The sequence below is a fragment of the Narcine bancroftii genome, chromosome 7, assembly GCF_036971445.1.
Source record: "Narcine bancroftii isolate sNarBan1 chromosome 7, sNarBan1.hap1, whole genome shotgun sequence".
NCBI classification, from domain to species: Eukaryota; Metazoa; Chordata; class Chondrichthyes; order Torpediniformes; family Narcinidae; genus Narcine; species Narcine bancroftii.
This window is the reverse complement of record NC_091475.1, coordinates 186148159-186174055: the sequence shown is the minus strand read 5'-3', so window position 1 is coordinate 186174055 and position 25897 is coordinate 186148159.

Below are 25897 nucleotides of genomic sequence, written 5' to 3'. Positions count from 1 at the left end.
GGAATAACTCATGGTACAATGTTTGCATACCACCAACTGAAAGCCTACTTAAAGGATAAATTAGGAAACAGACTGAGATTACCAGAAGGAAACAGCTTTGAATATGTGATTACAGACACAATGATAATTAAAAGATTTATAACGAACATGTACATCAAGCTGCAAGAGAAGGAAAACGATGAAATAAGCTATAAATTCAAACAAAAGTGGGAAAAAGATTTAAACATAAAGATAAAAAATGAAACATGGGAAAAGTTATGCTCTGGAACCATGAAGAATATAATAAACACAAGGTTACACATGATACAGTATAATTGTTTACACAGGTTATATATCACACCCCAAAAGTTAAAAAAATGGGATCCAATGTTATCAGATAGATTTTTTCGCTGTAAGAGGAAACGGGAACAACAGTACATGCAATTTGGGCACATGAGGAAGTGAAAAAGTTTTGGGAAGATCTAAATCAGGTATTAAATAAAATCACAAAAAGCAACATACCAAAAATCCAGAGATCTTTCTTCTAAGTAATATAAGAAGTAAAGAATTAGGCCTCAAACTGGATGAAGTGCAAAAAAATTTTATTATGATAGCCTTAGCTGTAGCAAAAAAATGTATAATGTCAACTTGGAAATCAGAAGAGAGCCTGAGAGTACAGCAATGGTACATGGAACTGAATAAATGTATTCCATTGGAAAAAATTACATATAATTTAAAAAATAAAGTCACATTATTTGAACAAATTTGGGAACCGTACATGGAACATAACAGAGAGGGCTTGCCTCGGACCTCCACCCCTTAAAATAATAAAATGATAAGAAGACGAAATGACTTGATCCAGTGTGTAAAAGTAGATGACACAATTTTCTTGTTAGTTTTCATTGTGTGATGACATTGTTTAATGGTTTTATTGTATTGTATATGTTGAACGTTTAATGGGTTTGGAGGGGAGTAGGAAGGAGGGAGGGAAGGTGGGGGGGGGGAATAAAGTGGAGAAAATGCCACTGTGTATATTTAAGAGGGAAAGGTTTGTATCCATTTTGATTGATATGGTTCACAGTGTGAAAATTTTTAAAGATTTTTTAAAAAGGTGAAGGGCTAAAAAAAAGTACATTATTTTCTTTTTGTTCTCAAGATTTTAAAGGTTATGGAACAAAAACTAGAAGATGGATTTGAAATGCATTTCAAGTTGGATTATCTTGAACAGCAAAATATGAGTGATCGATTCAAGAGGCTTCTCTTGTTTCGACTCCTTGCATCAGGCCAAAGCAACTCCTTTGGTCCAGGGCTCTCCCAGTAGTGTTCTGGCAGTATCAGCATTGAATTTGTGCTCTGCTCTTAGGAAAAGAACTTGAACCCACAACCTTTTTACATCAAAGATAAGGGTGCTACCCACAACATATAATTATTAAATTCTGGAATTTAGCAAATAACACTGATTTTATTTTAAACATTGCTTTAATCTCTGCAAGTCTCTAAAGCAGTGGTTCTCGATATTTTTTTCATCACTCCTATGCCATTGGTGCTCTGTAGTTAGTCAGGAGGTATGTGAGGAGAGAAAAAAAGATTGTGAACCACTGCTCTAAAGAATGCACATCATGAAATGTGTTTCTTGGCAATTTAACAGAGACAAAAAAAACCCCTGTGGTCATTCAATATATTCTTCAGTACTCCATTAGATGCTTTAAATCAATCGAAATGATCTCCCTTAGCAGCAAGACAGTTTCTTGTTCACATAGAAATATTTCTTTAAAAGCCACATTTAAATCGATACCCATTTCCTGTTTATCTCAATGTATTCTAATTTTAAACATCATACAATGAAATAATGCAAACAGCATTAAAATAGGAAGCGGATCCCTCTGCCAGAGGACATGCTGTAGATTTGGAAATGATCAGCATGAAAACCAGAGGAGATGAGAAGTTCTTTAAAAAAAGGCAGGATGGGTTGATATCATACGACTTTCTTTATACTGTAAAACCCTGGTATGGGGACTTGTGGATGCCGGTATATTTTCTGGTTGTTTGAGACTTACAATGCCTAACTCATACACCTGATTAAGAATAAATAATTTAAAAGACAAAAATACTACACTGGACTTAAACTGAACATACATCATTTGCAAGAATATATGAACCTTAAAGCATTTTATTTTACTTTCAGTCACATTTAAAAAAAAACATTTAACCATCACTGCACCCGCAGGTTTGTTCCCCTCCACGGAGCTACCCAAAAGGCTTAAATTTAATTAAAAAAAAATTTACACATACAGCACAATAACAGGCTATTTTGGCCCACAAGTCAGTGCCATCCATTTTATACCCAATTAACCTACACCCCGGTGTGTTTCAAACAATATTATAGATAATTAATTCCCTTCCCCAGGTTCACAAATAAAGTTTCTGACCAGGGTGACTCTTAACTGAGCAGGGATAAGGAGATACTTCAAGAGGGCCACCCCAACGGCGGGCAGCATCAACCAGTTCTTCAACCTGGGTGTCTCCATTGCTCTTTCATAAAACTTTATTCAAACATTCTGCTACGAGCAAAGCATGACCGAGGTACTCTGCTAGCTGAACATTTGCTCCCATCTTCCACAAAGGTTTTTGTGTTACTTCAGAGAACATTTACTTTTACAATTTTAAACTTACATATTTTACCTATTATTTTGTTCTTATTCATTTTCATTTTTAAAATTTATTTTCCTCGATTTTTTGCCGGTGGCTTGAAGCTGACCTTTGCTTGAATTCTGGATACCAGGGGTTTTACTGTATATTCTTTCACAGTTTATGATGTAACTGGTAAGATGAGTCTTACAGGATTCTATCCTAAAGGACATGAGAGAACCAGGTGGGGTTTTGTGGCACTCTAATAGAAGGAGATCATCTGATCTGCAACTCTGTGCTGCCTTTCATCTGACATCCATTGAATCTGATCACACATCCTCTGTGAAGCTCCATGGATAGTCTTATACACTATGGATGTGTCCAACTTCCTCATTGATCATCTTTCTTGGTTTTATGATCTGCATTTTGTATAAAAAGCAGAATTTTCTGACTGATTGCAACTTTACTGACATTATTATTTCCATGTTACCCAATAAAGAAATAAGTTTTTATTGAATGAATTAAAAATAAATTCAATACTGCTGAATGGAGATTTAAATGCTTGTCCCTAGTCATTATTCTGGACATTTGGATTATAAATTAATGCACTCTGTAAAATGATATAAAGCAACAGCAACTTCTTTCAAAATGTTACAAACCCAGAGGACCCCAAAACCCAGCAGCAATAGATATTCACCAAGACAATGGTTCCTTAAACAAAAGTTGATTTTAATTATCTTTAAACATGAAAATAGAATCACACTTTAACTTATCACTAACTTACTTAACCTAACTTAAAACCTTTCTAATTCTAAGTGTATGCATATGCAATGTGTGTGTAAGTTCAGAAAAGTTCTTTGGTTCACAGTCCAATCTCACTTCTCATTCCTCCAAGTTCACTGGTTGCAGGCAATTCTTATACTATGCACAGAATTTGACATTTATAAAGTTCACCAGGCTTTGGTGCTTGAAAGGTAAATGGTTATCGCTCAGGAAGGTTCTTGTCAGTTTAGAGAGAGAGAGAGAGAGATTTGTTGTTCCAGGACATCCACAACTGGTGTACTTACATCAGTCACCTCAGTGTCTTGCTGACAAAACTTGCCCCTTTAGGGTTCTTCAGATGATAACCTCTTTCTTTCAGGTCACCACAGAGTTCCCTTTTGTTTACCTTATTCCAAGTGAAACATTAGATAGCCAGTCCTCTCCTCTTGCATGAATCACAAAGGCTTTGGCCAGGCCGCCTTCCAAATGGGCTTGCCAGCTTGTCCTGTTCCAGTCCCAGCTACATCTTCTGCCTGTAACACTGTTAAGTGATCTCTCTCTCTGTGTCTCTGTCTCTGTCTCTCTCTCTCTCAGAGAGAAAGCCTGTTTTTTTCTCTCGCTGCTTGCAAAACCACATGACCCTCTTACAACAGCAAGTTCTCTTCCAGAGAGCAGTGGCTCCAGCATGCTCTTTCATCTGTTGCCTTTTGTAAACAACAATTCATTAGTGAAGTCTCTTGAGCACTCTTCAAAGCTCTTGCAAAAGCTATTTGGTGATATATCTAGCACCAGTATTTCAAATAAGATGTGTTTGTATGTGACCTACTCTAACAAACCTTTCACAATTTATCTCCCAAATTTTATATACTTTGTCACAAAATAGGTACTAAATTTGTGGTTGAGTTAAGGAGGCTTGTGGAACTATAGAGGAAGCACGAGAGAGTTAGACTGATTGGCTAGTTGGTATCTGCTTGGATTGACATCAAGTATCACAGCAAAAATTAAGCCACAAACTGGTAATTGAGATGATGATCCTTTGTTGCCCTCACTAACAGGTCTAATTACCTGAAGATTCCCAGAAGTGTGTGGCATATGCACAGAAATGGGTGGAGTAGGTAGCCAAGATGAAACAGAAACTGCGAATATGGCCCCTCACTCTAGATTGAACCTGGTTATCAGGTGTGAGGTGTTCTCAATGTGGCTGAACATGTTGAAGGTGATCTTTCCCCTGTTGCTATGCAGCAGTGGTCACCTAAGTAGTCTTCCAGTTCTTCTGGAGATCCAAAAATGAATTGCATCCACAGGGATCCAATGTACAAATCTTCTCCAGAAGAAAGGTAAAAGAAAAGGTGCATACTGAGACAAACATTGACTCCTGCTCCAAGTTCATCAGCTCAGGTTGTGGTCATTCAGTGCAAGGAGGTGTCCATTAGCAAATGGTGCAGACTAGTAATCATCCATTTTGGAATGCATACGCTGAGACACACACCAAGGTTCAATGCATCTGCTACTAAACCTCTATAGAGAGAGCATAGAGAATAGGGAACTCCAGCTCTAAACGCCGAAGGGCTGAGTCTATGCAAGAACCTCTCAATGCATCTTTTCTGCTCTGTTTGGTCATTTCTTTTTCGACATTTAAACCAAGTATCTAAAGCAAGCACACATTATGCTCTCTTAGTACAGAATTTGCTGGAGGGGGAACATCATTCCAGTTGATGCAGCAATGTGCACAGATGGATAAAATAAATCAGCAAAAAGCTGTTCACAAAATATGTTATGTCAATTCTACGCAGGAGAAAAATTCATTCATTTTCACTTTCTCAGGAGTGATGTGCAATTTGTTGAATGTTGGTGGTGACAATATTAAATTCCCTGTGAATAATGAAATTGCCTGATTGAATTTTGTACAATAATGCTCCAAAGTAAGGAAATCATATATATTTAGCAGAGCAGTGATACATAATTAAATATAAATGAAATAGTTCACTTTTATGAAAACCTATTTTTTCCAAAGAAGTATCGATTTATACAGATGCATTTGTTTGGATGAATTCAACTACTTTATATGATACTATAATTATTCAAACTCTATGTGACAGTATAATTTGTCTATACTGTCCTAGACCTCCACTGTTTGTGCCTTGCAAATGCATTTATGATTTTCATATAAATAAGGATTGTTAAAATTAATTAAAAAAATTTAGACATACAGCACAGTATCAGGCCCATTTGGACCATGAACCCATGCTGCCCAATTGACCTAAAACTCTCAGTATGTTCTGAATGGTGGGAGGAAACTTGTGCACCTGGTGGAAACCCATACAGACATAGGGAGAACTTCACTGGAACAGCAATGTGCTAACTACTACATTAACAGTGTCACCCAAATCCATCTCTGTTGGTACACCTCTTCCAAAATTAATTTTAATTCTGACTTAAAAATATAATTGATCTTGAAGTGATCTTCTAATATAGACTCTTCTTAAAATCAATAAAAATCCAGCTGGAATATTGCACTTGGCCTTTAATTAATGAAGAGTTGTTAGAAAGCTTTCCAATATGAGAATTTATCCAATTAGGAAATTATGGTTGTTTTGTTCTTAAATGCTGAGAACATACTGTATATATACACCAATGTGTGATGGCTAAGATTGGCAACTTTCCAACTAAAACAGCAAAGTTGGAAATCTGAAACAAAAACAAGGATGCTGGAAGCACGATGCACAGAGTTAATTATGATGTCTTCTCAGAACTAATGGAAAGGAATTCTGATGAATGTTCATCGATCCAAAATAATACTCTGTTTGCCTTTCCTCAGATGTTGTGTCTGGCTTGCCGCATATTTGATTTGATTTTCGATTTCCAGTGCCTGCAGGTTTTGATTTTTCAAGCCAAGTTGTCGTTAATTGTTGATTTTACAAATTGATCTCAAACCCATCGTCATGATATTAGCACGATGTGCTTAAGGAAGAGAAGGGTGCAAACATCGTGTGAGCAGAAAAAAAGGCATCTAGTGATCGATTCAACTTGCCTGTTGAATTTGACCCGTCACAACAATGCAAATTTAGTGGATGAAATAGGAAAGGGTTTCACAGATCTCTTGTCATGATCCATCTGACTGCATTTTAATTAAAAATCCCTCCTGGGATCAGAAAATGACTATATCCCATGGCTGATGCATGCCAGGCTGGTCCTCCATAGACCCCAACCACTGCCTTGTTCCTCTTGTGCGAGAACCAATCATCATCTAAACTGGCAATTTGGCACAGGAGGCATTAGATACAGCCCAAGGATGAGCAGCCTTGGTTTTATGTTAGTACAGGCTGCCTCTCAAGTAAAGCACTTCACTGCCTACACTGAGAGAAGGTCAAAAGTATTTAGCAATAAAAGAACCATAGAACAATTACAGCACAGAAACAGGCCACTTTGGCCCCTCTAGTCTCTGCTGTCTAGTCCCACTGACCTGCACTCAACCTATAGCCCTCCATACCCCTCCCAAACATGTACCTGTCCAAATTTCCCTTAAATGTTAAAATTGAGCCCACATTCACCATTTCTTCTGGAAGCTCATTGAACACTCCTACCATTCTCTGAGTGAAGAAGTTCCCCCTAAACTTTTCCCCTTTCACTCTTAACCTACATCCTCTTGTTTGAATCTCACCCTGGAAAAAGTCTATCTATATTTACTCTGTCTATCCCCTTCATAACTTTAAATACGTCTATCAAATCTCCCCTCATTCTTCTGCGCTCCAGGGAATAAAATCCTAACCTGTTTAACCTGTTCCTGTAACTCAGTTCCCGAAGTCCGGGAAACATCCTAGTAAATCTTCTCTGCGCTTTTTCTATCTTATTGATATCTTTCCTGTAGTTAGGTGACCAAAACTGCACACAATACTCCAAAATTGGCCTCAACAATGTCTTATACAACTTTAACATCACAACTCTTTTACTTAACACTTTGATTTATGAAGGCCAACCCAATCCACATGTTATGCCACTTTCAGGGAATTATGTATCTGTATTCCCAGATCCCTCTGTTCTAACTCATTGCCCAACCATTTACCATGTATGTTCTTCCAAAATGCAACACTTCACATTTGTCTGCATTAAATTCCAACTGCAATATTTCAGCCCTCTTTACCAGCTGGTCTAGATCTCCCTGCAAGTTTTGATATCCTATTTCACTGACCACAACACCTCCAATTTTAGTGTCATCTGTAAATTTACTAATCCCATTTACCACATTATCATCCAGATTATTGATATAGATGACAAACAACAATGGTCCCAGCACCGATCCCTGAGGCACACCACTAGTCACAGGTTTCCAATCTGATAAGCAATCATCCACCACCACTCTCTGGCTTCTCCCATCCAGCCAATGTTGAATCCAATTCACTACTTCACCATGAATACCTAGCATCTGAACCTTCCTGACTATTGTCCCATGTGGGACCTTGTCAAAGGCCTTACTAAACTCCATGTTGACAACATCCATGGCCTTTCCGTCATCAACTTTCCTGGTAACCTCCTTGAAAAACTATACAAGGTTGGTTAAACATGACCTACCTCACACAAAGCCATGTTGACTATCCCTAATTAGTTTCTGGCTATCGAAATTATTGTATATTCAATCTCTTAGAACACCTTCCAATAATTTACACACTACTGACGTCAGGCTTAGCAGCCTATAATAACCAGGGTTAAATTTGGAGCCTTTTTTAAACAATGAAACAACATGAGCTACCCTCTAATCCTCCGGAACCACACCTTATCGTGGATAAGGACATTTTAATTATTTCAGTCAGCACCCTTGCAATTTCTATATTAGCCCCCTCAAGGTCTGAGGGAATATCTTGTCAGGCCCTGGAGATTTATCTACCCTTATTCACTTTAAGACACCAAGCACTTCCTCCTCTTTAATCTATATAGGTCCGTGTCCTCACTGCTCATTTTCCTTACTTCCCATGATTCTATGCCCATTTCCTTAATGAATACTGAAGAAAAAAATACATTTAAGACCTCCCCATCTCTTTTGGCTCCATACTCTGATCTTCAAGGGGACCAGTTTTGTCCCTTACTATCCTTTTGCTCTTAATATACCTGTAGAAACTCTTAGGATTTTCTTGCCAAGGCAACATCTTTTAGCCTTCCTGATTTTTTTCTTGAGATTTTTCTTGCGTATTTTATGCTCCTCAAGTAATCTAATTTTCTCTATGCTGCCTATATTCCTCTCTCTTCTTCTGAACCCGATCCCCAATATCCCAAAAACCAAAGACCCCTATACCTTCTAACCTTGCCTTTGATCCTGACAGGAACATACAGATTCTGTACGATCAAAATTTCACCTTTGAGGGTCCTCAACTTACCTCGCACATCCTTGCTGGACCTTACGATGAAATCCTACGAGGACTATTTTATAACAAAAACATTGGTCATAACTGACTTCATTAATCAGTTAATAATTTAATAGAGGATTATAAAGTTCCCTTTCAATTAATTTAGGTTTTGGGCCACGGGGAATCTAAAATTTATATTGTGACTAGTACAATTTTAAAGTGCTATCATTCAGATTGCAATTTTCCCATTACATTCTGCCAGCACAACATCACATCTAATCTTTATTAGTGTCAGATAATTCACTGAATTCCTGACATTACTCATCTTATCTGTATCTGCCTCCTGGTGAATTAAATTCATGGAGTTTTACAGTACAGAAACAGGCTCTTCAATCCAACGTCCATGTGATCAAATTGTCCAGTTGACCTCGTCCCGTCTGCCTCCCTTTGGCCCTTTATTCTCTCAACTTTTCCTCTCCAAATGTCTTTTAAAACATTTCTGACTAAGGCAGTTGCTGAATCATTGTTTTTTATTTCCCCTCAATCAAAATTGTGGGCTATTGTATTCTCAGTATTTTATTATTATTTTTATGAACAATATATAATATCAGATTCTTCACCAACATTGAAATATAAATGTTAATCCAAGAAGTGCTTTGAGAATGTAATCTACCACTGGCTGTGGTGTGAACTTTAGGGCTATTTTATGCAATCTTTCCAGAGTACTACCTCAACTATCTTTCTGTTGTTGGAATGAAGAATAACCGAGAGAATTCAATAAGTTGGCTGAGAAGGCTGGTGCAGATAGTGCAATGCTGTTGCAGCACTAGCGACCCAGGTTCGAATCCTGTGCTGTATGCAAAGTGTTTGTTTATTCTCCACATGTCTTTGTGGGTTTCCTCCCACCTTTCAAAGCACAGAATTTGCTGGTTAATTAGGGCGGCACAGGGTCGTGGTCAAGAAGGGCCTGTAATCATGATGTAGGTCTATATTAAGGATTCTTAGCTCAGTGAAAAGAAAAAGTCAATAGTATTGGTCTAAAACATCCATTCTCAGCAGGGGCCATACAGTTCCCCCGGGGGCCACAACGCATTTAATTCGAGCCACAGACTGAAATACTAAAATATTTCTATTTTTTTTAATGTAGTCGAAAGGACAGAAGAAACCAAACTCGACTGCTTCACAGGAAAGGGCTCCATATACTTTAACCAGAGTCCAAAGGAAATCACAGCCAATAAAAGGTTGAGAATGGCTAGCCTGCAACCATTCTACAACCCTTTCCCTTCAGTCAGGTTAGCTTGATACAAATGTGGAAATGAAACAAGAAAATCGAATGACGCTGTGATTGTAGTCAATCTTATGGTTTTTTGGCACAAACTATCAAAATATCAAATACAGTTTGTGAGAATTGCACTAGCAGTAGCCAGGAAATGTGTAGCTGTTACATGGAAGTTTGACTCCCCCCCTGCTTATTACTCGCTCGAATGTGGAAATACAAAGATGCTCTTCCCCGGGAAAGATAACTTCTAATCTTAGAAAGAAATATGACCTGTTTGTTAAAATAGGGCAACCTTATATGAATCATAATGGCTTAAGGATATAATTAACTTCCTGAAAAGTTTTAAACAATATGGTTAGGTTAAAAGCCTTGAATTCCACTTTGAAATAGGAGTATGAGAGCAATCCTCCTAGCAGGGAAATGAACGTGACCAAGAAAGTGGGACAAGGTGCAGGCAACAGATTTTCTAGTTTACTTTTAAGTTTTTTTCCTTTTAATTTTTTTTTGTTAGCCTTTGTTATTTAGCCATCCTGGTTGTTTTTTCCGAGGTATTTTCTTAGGGTACTGTAGGGGGCTTTCACCTCACTGGAATTTGTATCTGTACAATTTAATTAACTGCTTTTTCAATAGGGTAAGGAGGTGGTGGTGGAATAAACACAGTCTCTGTATATTGTATGAACGTTGGAAGATTATACTGTTCTGTTTTTGAAAATTCAAACAAACTCAAAAAAGCATTGAATTCCTGAAGATCAAGATATGGGCTAATTAATGAAGGCAGCTCAAACACCCTTCTTTTTTGGACAACTGTTTATTTAAATGTTACCAGTTTGGGGGGGGGGAGGGTAAAATTTGGGTAATCATAGGAGACTCTATAATTTTCAAATACTATTTACATGATGTATGTAATAATGTTCTATTTGAGTTGGGGAAAAATTAAAATAAAATGCTGAAGAAATTCAGCAAGTCACACAGCATTCTTTATGTAGCAGATAAAGGTCCATAGCCCACATTTTGGTCCTTAACTCTTCATCAAAGTATGAGCAGATTCTGCTAGGTGATCGAGTTCAGGGAATTGGAAGTCATGGATGTGATGGAAAGCATGTGAGGAGAGAGTGGAGGTCCAGGTATTCTGTGGGGGTTAGATTAGAATAAGTGAGGGGTGTGGTGAAGTTGAGACGGTTTCGGCTGCAGTTGAAATATAAAGATCCAGAGTGGGCAGATGGCCAGGACGAGGTGTCCAAGAAGAGAAAGAAGGCTTGAGGCAGGAAACATGTTTTTTGGGGGTGGGGGAGGGGTGGAGAATCATGTTCCAAGAAGAGCACAGAGAGAGATGACAGGAGAAGAGTTTAGCATCATCCTGATAAAGGTGAGGCCTCAACTGAGGACAGAGCATTTCATTTCTGAGAGGTGATGGTCGGAGGGGTTAATAAAAACTAGGTAGGGGTCAGATTTTGGGTCAGTGGTGTGGAGGATATCGGGGGAGAAGGGTAGGGGAATCAGGGACAGGAAGTGGAGGGTTAGGGAAGTCGGGGGGGGGAGGTAGAGGGTCGGGGAGGTCAGAGGATAGAGGAGGCGGGTAAGAGAGGACTGAGAGTGGAGGAGGCATTTAGGCAACTCTTCCTGAGTTGGGGGATGAAAGAGCTGAGGGCTAGGGGTGAGGGAAAAAAGGGGGATCTCAAAGGAGTAGATGGAGGGGAGTAGGGGACAGAGAAGGGCAATTGTGGGGTTGGGGGAAAATGAAGCAGTGGGATCCTGCAGCAGTAGCATCCAAGATGTCAGCCTTGTGGAGACAAAGGTTGGTGTAGGAACTGGAAATGTTTGGGGAGTGCTCTGTCACTGATAAAGCCATCCCAGTTTGCCCAAGGCCTCTTCAAGTGTAAGTGGTTGGCGTCTCCCCAGGATTGACTTTACACATGGTGAGGCTCGTCATCCATGTTCACTAGCAGTTAAAGCTGCTATAAAGCACTCTGCCCAATGATACCTCTGGGCCACACAGTTTATAACATAGGGTCAGTGGGCAAATTTCCCTGCCTCATTGACTTCCAGCATAGGTGTTGCGGTACAGTAACTTAGCTGAGACGACTACAAGGCTTCTGCCCTGTTAAGATTCTGATCTGAGCAGATTTGCCAGCTTTTCAAGAAGGTCAGGCAACTATTTTGTTTTACTTTATTTATCCCATTTAAGTACCAATACCGCCAAAACATTCCTAAGACAGTTTAATTTTCAAGACTGAAGGGTTCCAGTTTATCAAATCTATTTCTGACTACCAATGTCTGCTTCAAAGGCCCGGCCAATTCCTTATGCATCATCTATCAAATCAGTCTCAAGTATTTTGGCATCAACTCAAGTCACAACCATCTTATTTGGCAATAGAATGTAATGTTCTATGTGTTTTCTTTGTTACAACTTTGTATGTGTCTAGACAGTGTATCAACCACCTCCCTGCTCAGTTATCCCATCGACAGTGAGGATTTCATGTATTTTTCCTTTTGGTGAGAGGTGATTTTAGTCTAATCAACCATCTTTTCGGTAAAAGATTTCTCTGTAAAACTTCAACAACGTCATCATGCACTTTAGTAGAAAAAAATAAATGGGCAGACTTTATTTTAAATGTGGAGAAAATTGAAAATACCCAGATGCAAAGGGACCGTGAGCAATGCTGGCATTTATTACCAGAGGAATAGAATATAAGAGAAAGGATGTGATGTTGAGACTATAAGGAATTGGTGAGACCTCACTTGGAGTATTGAGAATAGTTATGGGCTCCTCGTTTAAGAAAAGATGTGCTGATATTGGAGAGGGTTCAAAGGAATTCACTAGGTTGATTCCGGGAATGGAAGGGTTATCATAGAAGGAGCGTTTGACAGCTCTTGGCCTGAATACATTGGAATTTAATAGAATGAGAGGGGAATCTCATTGAAACATTTTGAATGTGGAAAGGCATTGACAGAGTAGATGCAGAAAGGTTATTTCCCATGGTTGGAAAGTCTAAGACGGCACACCTTCAGGATTGAAGGGCGTCCACTTAGAACAGAAATGTGTTAGAATTTCTTCAGCCACAGGGTGGTAAATTGTGGAATTTGGCGCCGCAGGCATTTGTTGGAGGCCTGGTCGATGGGAGAACAAGACAGAGATCGATAGGTTCTTGATTAGCCACGACATAAAAATGGGCAGTGGGGCTGAGTGAGAAAAGGGATCAGCTCATGATTAAATGGCAGGACAGACCCAAAGGACTGAATAGCCTATTTCTGCTCCTATGTCTAATGGTCTTAATATGCTCTGCAGCCACAATTGTCCAATTTGAATTTGGTTAAATATGTAAATGCCTTAAATGCACATTTACAGATCATAAAGAAAAACTACATTTAAAGTGTCTATCCATTTGACACCTCAGTCTAAACACGACTCTGGACTGACTTTGTTCTTCTTCAAGGTAACTTCAGGATGTCCACATCAGATCAAAAATAAAGATATTGACTGATGATTTCACAGTATTCCTTTTCATTCACAGTTCCCCAGATAACAAAGTAGTTTGTTGTCTCAAGCAGCAAAACTTGTGCTGAGAGCAGTCAAGCAAGGAACAGGCTACAAATATATAGCTGGAAGTCAACTACTTCCTTTTGCTAGTAGCAACAGAATCAATCATGACCTCCACACTGTCAACATCCTGGAGGTTACCTGGTTAATCACATGTACTGCGATTGTCAGAGAAAGAAGAAGCAATGTGCTTCTTGTTTCCTATCTAAAGCTTCTGTCTTGAGTGCAAGTCCAATCATACTCAAGGAATTCATTACCACCAAGATGCATGATGCTGCCTGCTTAATCAACGCTCGATCTAGTACCTCCAACTTTCTTCATCAGATCCACCACTAATACACTGAAGGGTGGATCATTTGTAAGATGCACTCCAGCAACCTACATAGTTTATTTGAAAGTACCTCCAAAGGATGAAACCTCTAAGATAAACAAAGTCACCCGGCACATGGAAACACCATCATGTTTTCCTCTAAGACCATCATTAATTTGATTGGGGACTCGTATTGCTAATTCCTAATCATTACTGGAACATAAACCTGAAGTATTTCACCCGAACACATTGTGGGACAAGAGACATTACACAGAAAGCAACAGTCCAAGATGCTTCATGTGTCCAACTTCAGCAGTAGTGAGGAGAATAGAGAATTCATAATACCCATATCCTATGAATGAGGTAATTTTTTTATAAAAGTGTAGAATTGGGCACCATTGTTTATGTCCTGCCAGTGAACACCCTCAGTCCTGCATAAGCTATTTGACCCAAGAATTTAGCAATTAAGTCACCCGTCAACATGAAACCATCAGGAACAACATGCTACATGCCTGAATGCCACTTGTTTGCTTTAGTTTCAACATGAGAGGCACCCTGTTGTGATATATTTTATTCATGTAACTTTCAAACAATTCTGAACCTCCAGGCTAGGTTTTAAACATGCTGCAGTCCCAATGAAGAAAGCATAAAAATGTAATGCACAAAAGCGCAGCTCACCCAGCAACTCGAAGATGTAAAGGGCAACCAACGTTGCAGGCCTGAGCCCTTTGTCAAAGTATGAGCAAAATACAAGACAGGCACTGTGGTGGTATACCATCGGCCTAGTGCAGGGGGCAACCTCTGTACCTGCAGGAGAGTACCATTGGCCTACTGCAGTGGGCAACCTCTGTACCTGCAGGAGTGTAAGGGGACAGAACAACATCTGGTCAGCTGCCAATCAGTCAGCCTGAATGGATCAAGCCCTACCCAGTCAGGTGTCAATCAACCTCCGGGATATAAGCCTGCGCCAGCCTCCCAAGGCCTCTTACTGCAGCCACAGCCAGCCTGGCTCTGTGGATGTCTTTGTGGATTAAAGCCTGTTGTTCAGTCTTTATCTTGTGTATGTCTGATTCTGTCTAACAGTGCACCACAATTTAATCCACAAAATTTTCCCATGGCTGCCATGAAAAACTCCTGAGCGCAGGGAGCCTCGAGGTTGATCCACGCCACCCGGAAGCCCAGACACACTTCAAGATCTGGCAGCACACGGTCGAGGCAATCATTGAGGCACACGAGGGCGACATCCTGGACTCCGATCGGAAGAAGTTAGTCCTACTCCAGTCAAAGCTGGGTCCCCGCACCTTCCAGGTAACCAAAGGCTGCTCCATGTACAAGAGCGCAATGGACACTCTCGAGAACTTGTACAAGCCCCCCATGAATGTGATCTGTGCAAGGTACCTCCTCAATACCCGAGACCACCAACCTGGGGAGACGCCTGATTCTTACCTGGGACACTTGCGAGAGTTGGCCCGACCGTGTCTGGCTGAACCCAGGGTAGGTGTAGAGGAGGTCGAGAGGCTGATCTGGGACGCCTTCATCCGAGGGCTACGCTCGAGGGCCATCCCGCAGAAGCTGCTGGAAGACAACATCTATGCCCTAAGCAGGACTGTGGAAGTGGTCTAAACCCTGGGAGCAGCAGCCCTGCACATTGAAGCCTTCGATTCCAGGTTCCCCCAGGCTCCCTTATGGCCCTCTCACACTGCAGCTGCAGCCCTAGGCCAAGCTGGGGAGGAGAACGTCGCTGTGGCAGGCACCCGGCGCCCCTGTAAGTGCTGTGGGTCCTGGTGTGGGTCAGATCGACGATTGCACCAAAACTGCCCAGCTAGGAACCAGTATTGTTCCCGATGTGGCAAGAAAGGCCAATTTGCAAAAGTGTGCCTCTCTAAACCTGCCGGCAGCTCAGCAGCCATCTATGACCTCCCTACCTCCCCCACGGATGCCCTCACATATGCGTGCCTGACAGTGCCATTGTCCCTGCGACAACTTCCGCCTTCCTCGGCTTCGACCACGCAACATCTGGCCCTGCCAGCAACCATCGCAGCATGTGGCCCAAGTATCTGCACCAACCCTCGCACTCACTGAGAACTACAGTGATGTCACTTCCGGTTCACGGTGTGATGACACTTCCGGCTGACGTAATGACGTAACTGCCTCCAGTCGTGATGACGTCGCTGCCCTTGGCACAGCGGACACGGCTGGGGAAGGAGGCCAGCCATGCAGCAGCTCACCATGTGCCACCGCCATCTTGGGCCAGGCAGCGCCTGACATGGAGGGCCCCCGACGACATTGAGGATAACGTGGTCAACACGGGCGATGACCAGGCTGCCCTACCGATGCTCCCCATGCCTCCGGGTGCCATCAGCTGCCGCTCACTACACCCAGTGACTGTCGGCAACGGGTGATGACCAGGCCGCCCTACTGATGCTCCCCACGCCTCCGGAGACCATTGGCTACCGCATGCTGCACCTCACAACCGATGTCGATATGGTCAGCACAGGCGATGACTGGGCCGCCCTGTTGACGCTCCCCATCCCTCCTGATAGCGATACCTCCAACTCCGAGATGGTCCTTGCTGCTACCATGATGACCAGGGACATTCCCCACGATCTTGGGCGCTCAATGATGGACATGCGAGTCAATGGGCAGGTAACAAAGTGCCTGTTGGTCAGTGGCAGTACCGAGAGCTTCATTCACCTGAGCATGGCCCACTGCCTAAGGTTAAAGGTCCACCCCACCACCTGCTCGATCGCCCTCGCCACCAAGGATATGACTGTTGGTCCTCTCAGGCGCTGCTCGGTCAATATAATGGTGGGAGGGGAGACTTACACAGGATTCAGGCTCCTGGTCATGCCCAAACTCTATGCATCACTCCTCCTGGGCCTGGATTTCCAGTGCCACCTGCAGAGAGTCACCCTTGCCTTCAGAGTGCCCCAACCTCCACTCACATTGCACAGCTCACCAACCTACCAGCCCTGGCTAACCTGCAGCCTCTCCAAACTGCACATCACCCCACCTGCGCTCTTTCCACATCTTGTGCTAGGCTGCAAGCTGATCGCCGCCAGAAGTAGTTGCTATTGCGCTGCAGACAGGGACTTCGTCAAGGCAGAGGTGCGGCCACTCCTGGCGGAAGGCATTATAGAGTCCATTAACAGCCCTTGGAGAGCCCAAGTCCTGGAGTTCAAAGGGGGAAGTAAGCTGAAGATGGTCATGGATTACAGCCAGATCATTAATCGGTACACCCAGCTGGATGCCTTCCTCCGCCGAGGATTGCTGACATGGTCAATGAGATTGCCCGCTACCGGGTTTTCTCCACAATTGACCTGAAGTCGGCATATCACCAAATCCCTATCCACCTGAAGGACAAGCCCTACACTGCCTTTGAGGTGGATGGGCGCCTGTACCAGTTCCGTCGGGTTCCTTTTGGGGTCACGAATGGGGTCTCTGTCTTCCAGCGGGAGATGGATCGCATGGTAGAGTGGCACAAGCTGAAGGCAATGTTCCCATATCTGGATAACGTCACTATCTGCGGCCGTGACCAACAGGACCACGATGCTAACCTGGAAAAATTCCTCCAGATGGCTGGGGAGCTGAACCTCACTTACAACAAGGAGAAGTGTGTGTTCAGCATCACCCGCCTCGCCATCCTGGGGTACATCATGGCCCATGGAGTCATCGGCCCATATCCAGGAGTTACCCCTTCCCCCATGCTAAAGGCCCTCCGCAGGTGCCTGGGCCGGTTCTCTTACTACTCGCAGTGGGTCCCTCACGTGTCGGACAAAGTCCGCCCACCGGCCCAAGCTACAATTTTTCCCCTCCCACCTGAGATGCAGGCAGCCTTCACCCGCTTCAGGGAAGACATCGCGGACACCACGATGCAGGCTGTGGATGAGGACTCCCCCTTCCAGGTGGAGAGCGATGCCTCCGAGGTGGCCCTCACTGCTACCCTCAACCAAGGAGGGTGCCCCATTGCCTTCTTTTCCAGGACCCTCCACAGCTCCGAGCTAGGACACTCCGCCATTGAAAAGGAGGCCCAGGCGATTGTGGAAGCGGTCCGCCACTATCGCCATATATCTGATCATTAGAGAAACTATTCAAGAAACTATTCATGCTCCTCACAGACCAGCGGGCCATGGGATTCATGTTTAACACTATCCACAAGAGCAAGATCGAGAACGACAAGATCCTGCGCTGGCTAGTCGAGTTGCAACCTACAGCTACGACATCCAGTACCGCCCCGGGAAGTTTAATGACTCCCCTGATGCCCTCTCTCGCATCTGCGTGTCTATGCATGATGACAGGTTGCAGGCATTGCATGAGTCCCTCTGCCATCCGGGTGTCACCCGGTTGTACCATTTCGTTAAGTCCCGAAATATGCCGTACACCATCAGGGATGTCAGGGACATGACCGATGCCTGTCGGGTCTGTGCGGAGTGTAAACCCCGCTTCTTCCGTGCCCCCAGGCCCACGTTGTAAAGGCTACTCGGCCTTTCAAGCATCTCGGCGTGGACTTCAAAGGGCCCCTGCCTTCTACGAACCGAAACGTCTACTTCCTCACGGTAGTGAACGAGTACTCAGGTTTCCCTTTCACCTTCCCTTATCCGGACACCTGCATGGCCACCGTCATTAGTGCTTTGGGGTAGATTTTCACCATGTTTGGCTACCCTGCCTTCATCCACAGCGACCGGGGGTCTATTTTCATAGATGCACCAATACCTGACAACAAGGGTATCACGACCAGTCTCACAACAAGCTATAACCCAAAAGGCAACGGGCAAGTGGAACGCGAGCATGGGATGGTCTGGAAGGCAGTCCTCCTGGCTCTCAGGTCAAAAGGGTGGGCCGTTGAACTCTGATAGGACACCCTGCCCGAGCCTCTCCATGCCATTCGGTCACTGCTGTGCACGGCCACCAACGAGACCCTTCACGAACATCTGTTCTCATTCCCCAGGAGGTCAGCGACTAGAATGTTACTCCCAGCATGGCTCACGTCCCCGGGACAGGTGCTTCTGCGTAAGCATGTACGGACACACAAGGCTGAAGTCCTGGTAGAGCAGGTTTTCCTCCTTCATGCAAACCATAACTACACTTTCGTTAGGTTTGGCAGTGGCAGGGAGGACACCGTCTCAGCTATGGGGCATGCAGGGCCTCATTGACCACCAGAGGCCCGCTTCAGCCTTAGGAGACAAACCCGTCCCCCCACCCATCCAATATGACTCACGTACGTCGACCCCGGCCCTCCTGGCCACCCCTCCGCGCGGCACCACACCAGCCACACACACCCCTGCCACCAGCCCCCCCACTTCTCCTCTGACCAGTGACCAGGAACCAGTCCTACGACGGTCACAGAGACCCCGGTGGCCACCGAATCATCTCAACCTGTAGATATTGTATGTACATAGTGGGTGCGATTCCTTGTTACTGCCCCCCCTCTGGGACAATTTTAAAGAAGTGGGTGAATGTGGTGGTACTCCACCGGCCTACTGCAGGGGGAAACCTCTGTACCTGCAGGAGTGTAATGGGACAGGACAACACCTGGCCGGCTGTCAATCAGTCAGCCTGAATGGATCAAGCCCCACCCGGTCGGGTGTCAATCACCCTCCGGGATATAAGCATGTTCCGGCCTCCCGAGATCTCACTCAGAGTTGCTGCAGCTACAGCCAACCTGGCTCTGTGGAAGTCTTTGTGGATTAAAGCCTGTTGTACAGTCTTTACCTTGTGTATGTCTGATTCTGTCTAACAGCGTACCACAGGCACCTGCTTAAAAAAGGTGGGGAGAGGGGAGGAGAGAGGAAGGGGCAGGAGGAGGAGTACAGGCATCCACCCATCACAACAGACTTCCTTATTTAACAGAAATGTCAGCTGTGTTTTTCTTCCAGCCTCAGTCAACCAATTGCATGTGAACTCCTTTATTTGAAAGTTTTAGTTCATTTCTGTTTTATATCGATGATCAGTGAAATCCTATGGTACCATTTTGTGGTTTTCAATTCATATCTGACCCTTAGAGAAACTATTGAAGATATACTGTCCTTAAAACAAAATCAAGGCTACAAAATCATCTCCAAAATCTTACATTTTGTTCTTGCATTATGTTTGAACAGAGTCACATTCTAATTCAGCTCAGGTTATAGTTTCTGATGCCAGAAGGAAGCTGAATGAAATGCACACTAAACACATAATATGGAGTTGATGGCTAATCTCAGGTTAGTTGTGTTCCTGCATCACTCTTTTCACCTGCTGAAGCAGGAGCAGCTATTTTCAGATATCAGCCACATGTTTCTTTTGTCTATTTGTGCCAATGAGTGGGTGGAATCCAGTTTTATTCCACCCCAGCACTGCCACAGGCCAGGGATTACCAATCAGCAGGAAAATGACTGCAAATAAACAGCCCCTCTATTCACCTTCTTCATTGAACTCCATGACTGCAGGGCCCGAGTTGTTTATCTCTCTATCCTCTCTTACAAATGCTAAGACTCAGAAATTCACACTGAACATCCGCAACAAATGATCGTTTCGTGAGTCAGCCATTATGAAACCTGTACACGTTGGCTTACTCGCTGCTTCCCACTCTACAAGAAGTTATGACCTCAGAGGCTCAACAGGCACAGGTTTCCATGTGACCAACAATCACAGCTCTTGAGGGCGGAGGGATCTGTGCAGTAACAGACATCAAAGAATTCTAATGGATAGCAAACCAGAAACCAAGAGGACCAAACTTGATATATATTGATATATATATATATATATATACACAAGTATGCCCTACTTAATGTCCACTCAGGCAACATCCGACTGCATATACCTCCGTGGTCCCATAATTATTCAGTTACTTTGAGCAAGTCCGTAACAATTTAGAAAAAGCAATCACTAGCTATTGGAAATTGTATACTGTATACCCACACTGATCCCACTGCCCCGCTCTCTGCCCACAGCCCCATGTCAGACCCACACTGATCCAACAGCCCTGCTCTCTCCCCACAGCCCCGGGTGGGTCCCCACTCTGATGCCATTATTCTTCCCTCTGCCCACAACTCGTGTCGGTCCCCACACTGATCTCTACTTATAAATTTAAAAAGTTTACAGGTACACTGCAGTATCCCATATAGCTTTGCCAAGTATGTAATATGGTGTTTGCACAGCGTCCGCATCGCATAACCCCAAATTTCACCGAAAGTATCGTGAACATTAAACAATGCATGCACATAGACACGCACGTGTGTGTGTGGAAATATATATATAAATGGGCTGGAAAATGGCAGATGCAATTTATTGCAGACAAATGTGAGGTGTTGCATTTTGATAAATGGTAGCGCACTGAGGAGTGCAGTAGAACAGAGAGACCTGGGAAGTGGAGTCACAGGTGGATAGCGTTGTAAAGAGAGCTTTTGGCATGGCATATTGGCCTTCATAAATCAAAATATTTAGTATAGGAGTTGGGATGTTATGGTAAAAGACATTGGAAAGATAGCAACAAGATAGAAAGAGTGCAGAGAAGATTTACTAGGATGTTGCCCGGACTTCAGGAACTTATTTACAGAGAAAGGTTAAACAGGTTAAGACTTTATTCTCTGAAACATTTGATAGAGGTATTTAAAGTTATGAAGGGGATAGACAGAGTAACTGTAGATTGGCTTTTTCACTGAGGGTAGGTGAGATAGAAACCAGAGGACATGGGTTAGGAGTGAAAGGGGAAAAGTTTAGCAGGATCATGAGGGGGAAACATCTTCACACAGAGAGTGGATAAAGTGTGGAACAAGCTGCCAGCTGAAGTGATGAATGTGGGCTCCATGTTAATATTTTAGAATTTGGGCAAGTACATGGATGGGAGAGGTATGGAGGGCTACGGATTGGGTGCAGGTCAGTGGGACTAGGTCAGAACAAATGGCTTGGCACAGAATAGAAAGCCCGAAGGGGTCTGTTTTTGCGCCGTAATGTTCTATGACTCAAACATATTTAAGCAGAATTTGCTATCTCTTTCAAAGTACAAGAATGTAAGAATCAGAAACATGAGTTGGCCACCTGCCACTCATCAAGATCATGACTGATCGACCATCTCTTCTCTCTCCAAATCACTTGATGCTCTATTTTGAATGAGCTCTATGACTGAGATCCCATAATCCTCCAGGATAAAAATTCCAAAGATTCATCGTCATCGAAGTGAAGATATTTCACCTTTTATTCTTAAATGGGCCACCCTTTATCCTGAGCATGTGATCCCTGGTTCTGGAATCCTTGGCCACAGGAAACATCATTCCTGCATGTCAAACCATGAAAGAATTTTCAATGAAATCTCCTTTCATTCTTCTAATCTCCAGAGAATACAACCTGCATTCACTCAATCTCTCATCTCATAACAAACCAATCTTCTCTGAAACCAGCACAGTGAATCTTCATTTACTCCCTCCATGATACGCTTATTTATTTTTCAGTTAAGGAGTAGTTAGTTCACTAATAGGCTTCAGAGGGTTCTAGGTTTAGGCAGGAAACCAGTGTTATATATGGGTAAACGGGGGTGGAGCCAGGAGGCAGGGCCAGTCATCAATACAGCACTCTCCCAGTGAACCCCAGTTCTCAGCATTCAGCCCTTCCTGTAGAATTAAGTGTCTGTGGATGAAGAGAACATGGGATCAGAAGCCAGCAGAAGACAGAAAAAAGAGAATATACAATACATACACTATTTACAAAATTAGGCAGTCTGGGATTCTGGAGATCCTGGTGGAGCGCCTTAGCACCAGGGGGACCTTGAGTTCCTTGTGTCTCCGGTTACCCTGTGATAGAGGAATAGTGAGCTGGGGCTCCAGTACGACGATGGAGGGGGATTCACTCTCCTCCTGAACCGGGTCCCTTAAGGCCTTGAGTGGGGATGGTGAGAAAGTGCACCTGAGGCAATGCACCATCTGTTCCAGTGGGTGCCAGGTCCCTGATGGAGACGGTGTCCTCCCTGCCATCCAGGTACTCCACATAGGCGTATGTGGGTTTGGCATGAAGCAGTTTCACCCTCTCCACCAGGAGGTCAGTCTTGCTTCTCCTCATGTGCTTCTTAAGAAGGACCAGACTAGGGCTAGAGAGCCAGGCTAAGAGTGTAGACCCCAATGCCGACCTTCTGTCGAATCTGAACAGTAGCTTGTGAGGAGTAGCATTGGTTGCAGTACAGAGTAGTGACCGAATGGAGTGGAGCGCGATGGGGAGGACATCCTGCCAGCGTGAGTCTGGAAGGCCTTTTTGCTTCAGGGCAAGTTTGACAGCTTTCCAGATCGTGGCGTTCTCTTTTTCAAACTGCCCGTTCCCCCAGGGGTTGTAGCTGGTCGTCCTGCTGGACGCAATGCCCCTCACCAGCAGGTACTGATGCAGCTCATCACTCATAAAGTATGAGTCCCGGTTGCTCTGGATATAGCTGGGATACCCAAACAGAGGGAAAATACCAGGGCCTTCATAACGGATGAGGCGGACGTGTCTGAGCACGGACTGGCGAATGGGAAGCGGGAGTACTCATCGATGACTGAGAGAGAGAAGATCTTCTGGTTTATGGAGGGGAGAGGTCCCTTAAAATTATTGCTGAGCCATTCAAAGGGCCTGGATGACTTAATCAGGTGCGCTTTTGCAGAGTGATAAAAGTGCAGCTTGCACTCAGCACAGACCTGGCACGACCTGGTCATCTCCCTGACGTCTTCTACCAGGCACGACCTGGTCATCTCCCTGACGTCTTCTACCAAATAGGGTAAATTGCAGGAATTGACACAATGAACCATGTGGGTGACCCCTGGGTGGCAGAGCTCATTATGTATGGTCCGCAGTTGGCCGGTGTGTACTGAGGCACATCATCCCCTGCACAAGGCATCTGGAGGGTAGTTAAGGGGCCCTGGCTGGTAGGCAAGGCCATAACTGTAGATGGAGAGTTCAAACCTCCACCTAGCAATCTTGTCATTCTTGATTTTTCCCCTCTTGATGCTGCTGAACATAAATGCAACAGAGTGCTGGTCCATGAGGAGCGTAAATCTTCTACCAGCCAGGTAGTGCCTCCAGTGCCTTACAGCTTCTACAACAGCCTGAACCTCCTTTTCTACTGATGGGTTCCAGAGCTCGTGGCCTTGTGTGGGAAAAAAAAGGCAACTGGCCTGCCCGCCTGATTGAGAGTAATGGCCAGGGCTACGTCCGAAGCATCACTTTCCATTTGGAAAGGTACATTTTCGTCTACTGCGTGCATGGCAACTTTCGCAATGTAATTTTGGAGGCAATTGAAAGTTGTCTGGGCTTCAGCTGAAAGGGGGAAATTGGTGGCCTTTAAGTGCAGACAAAACTCGTCGGCATATTGTAATCTGAGAAAAACCCCAGGCATCTCCTCAAAGCCTTTATGGTCTCAGGGAGGGGATGATCTAGTAGGGGGGGCGCGTCCTTTCGGGATCAGGGCCAATTATGTCATTCTCCACCACGTAGCCAAGGTTAGCTAGTTGTGTAGTCCTGAATACACACTTGTCGGAATTATAAGTGAGATTCAGGGCTCTCGTCGCATAGAGAAAACTCAGGAGATTGGTGTCACGGTCTTCCATGGTGTGGCCACAGATGGTGACATCATCGAGGTAGGGGAAGGTAGCCTTCAACCCATTCTCATCCACCATTCTGTGCATCTACCGCTGGAAGATAGACACGCCATTGGTAAGGGATCCTCCGGAACTGATAGAGTCAACCGTTAGCCTCAAATGCCATGTACAGGTGATCTTTGGAATGATTGGAAGCTGATGTTAGACAGTTTTCAGGATGATGGTCGAATACTGCATGATATCGTTCACTATATCCAAAATACGAGGGAGGGGTTATGCGTCCAGGAGTGTGTATCGGTTCATTGTTCGGCTATAGTCAATTCTTAGCCTGGACTAGTTTTCCCCATTTACAACCACCATTTGCACTTTCCACGGGTTGGTGCTGGGCTCGATGATCTCCTCCTCCACCAGGCACTGGGTCTCCATCTTTACGAACTCCCTGTCTGCCATACTGTACCTCCTGCTCTTGGTGGCGATGGGCTTACAGTCAGCAGACAGGTTTGGGAATAGAGGGGGAGGGTGCAATTGGGCCCTCCATTCCAAACCGTTACCAAGGGAAGAGACCAGAAAACTCCAAGGTCATGCTTTTAAGGTGACATAGGAAGTCCTGGCCCAATAGTACTTGAGCACATAATTCATCCAAAATCTACAGACGAAGTTTACAAAACTCCCCCTTTCAAAGGATAAATGAACTATACAATGTTTTTGTACATGCGCTGAATGGGACTGAGACGCAAGGAAGATTTGATCATTAGAAGGATACATTCATACAGACTGAGTCTATAAAACTTTCTTTGGCACCCGTGTCGATTAGGCATTTGGTAGAATGTCCGTTTACCTTCACCATAACCACAGAGTTACTGAACTGTTGAGGTCAAGGACCAGTGATGCCAGTTCACCAGAAACACATTGTTCCTTATTCGAGTGGTCCCCTCTGTCCTGAGTCGACTTGTGCAGGTAGGATGGTGCAGACCTCGTGGCGTGGCAAGATGGCCGCCACCTCCTCTGATGATGGAGCCAAGTTTGAATTCAGGGTGCAGCAAGATGGTCGCCAAGTCTTTTTGTGTTGTTTCCAAAGGTGACGGGTTGCACAGCAGGCAATCTCGGGTGAGTTCAGGGCAGATGGTTTGGGGCTAGAATCGGATCCAGAAGCGATGCAGGCCATGGATTTCCCTGGATCTCCCTTCACAAGGCAGACCTTCGCCCAATGTCCCTTCTTTCCGCAGCTGGAGTGGGGTAACAGGCTCGGGGGTTCTGACCTTTTCGGCAGTAAAAGCCCTCCCTGGCACGGGAAGCAGCACCCATTAGAGCAGGAGTAGCCATAGCAGGAGGAGCCAATCCTTGGCGGTGCTTACTTGAGAGCGCCCATTTGCTGGCTTCGTGATTGTCGTCTTCGATCCTGGCCTGTTCCAGTGATTTGGTCAACTCGACAGGACTAGCGAGGTCCTTCTTTCCCGACTCAAGTAGTCACTGCCTCACTTACCTCGAGCGGACTCCTGCGACCAGAGAGTCCCAGATCCGCGTGGC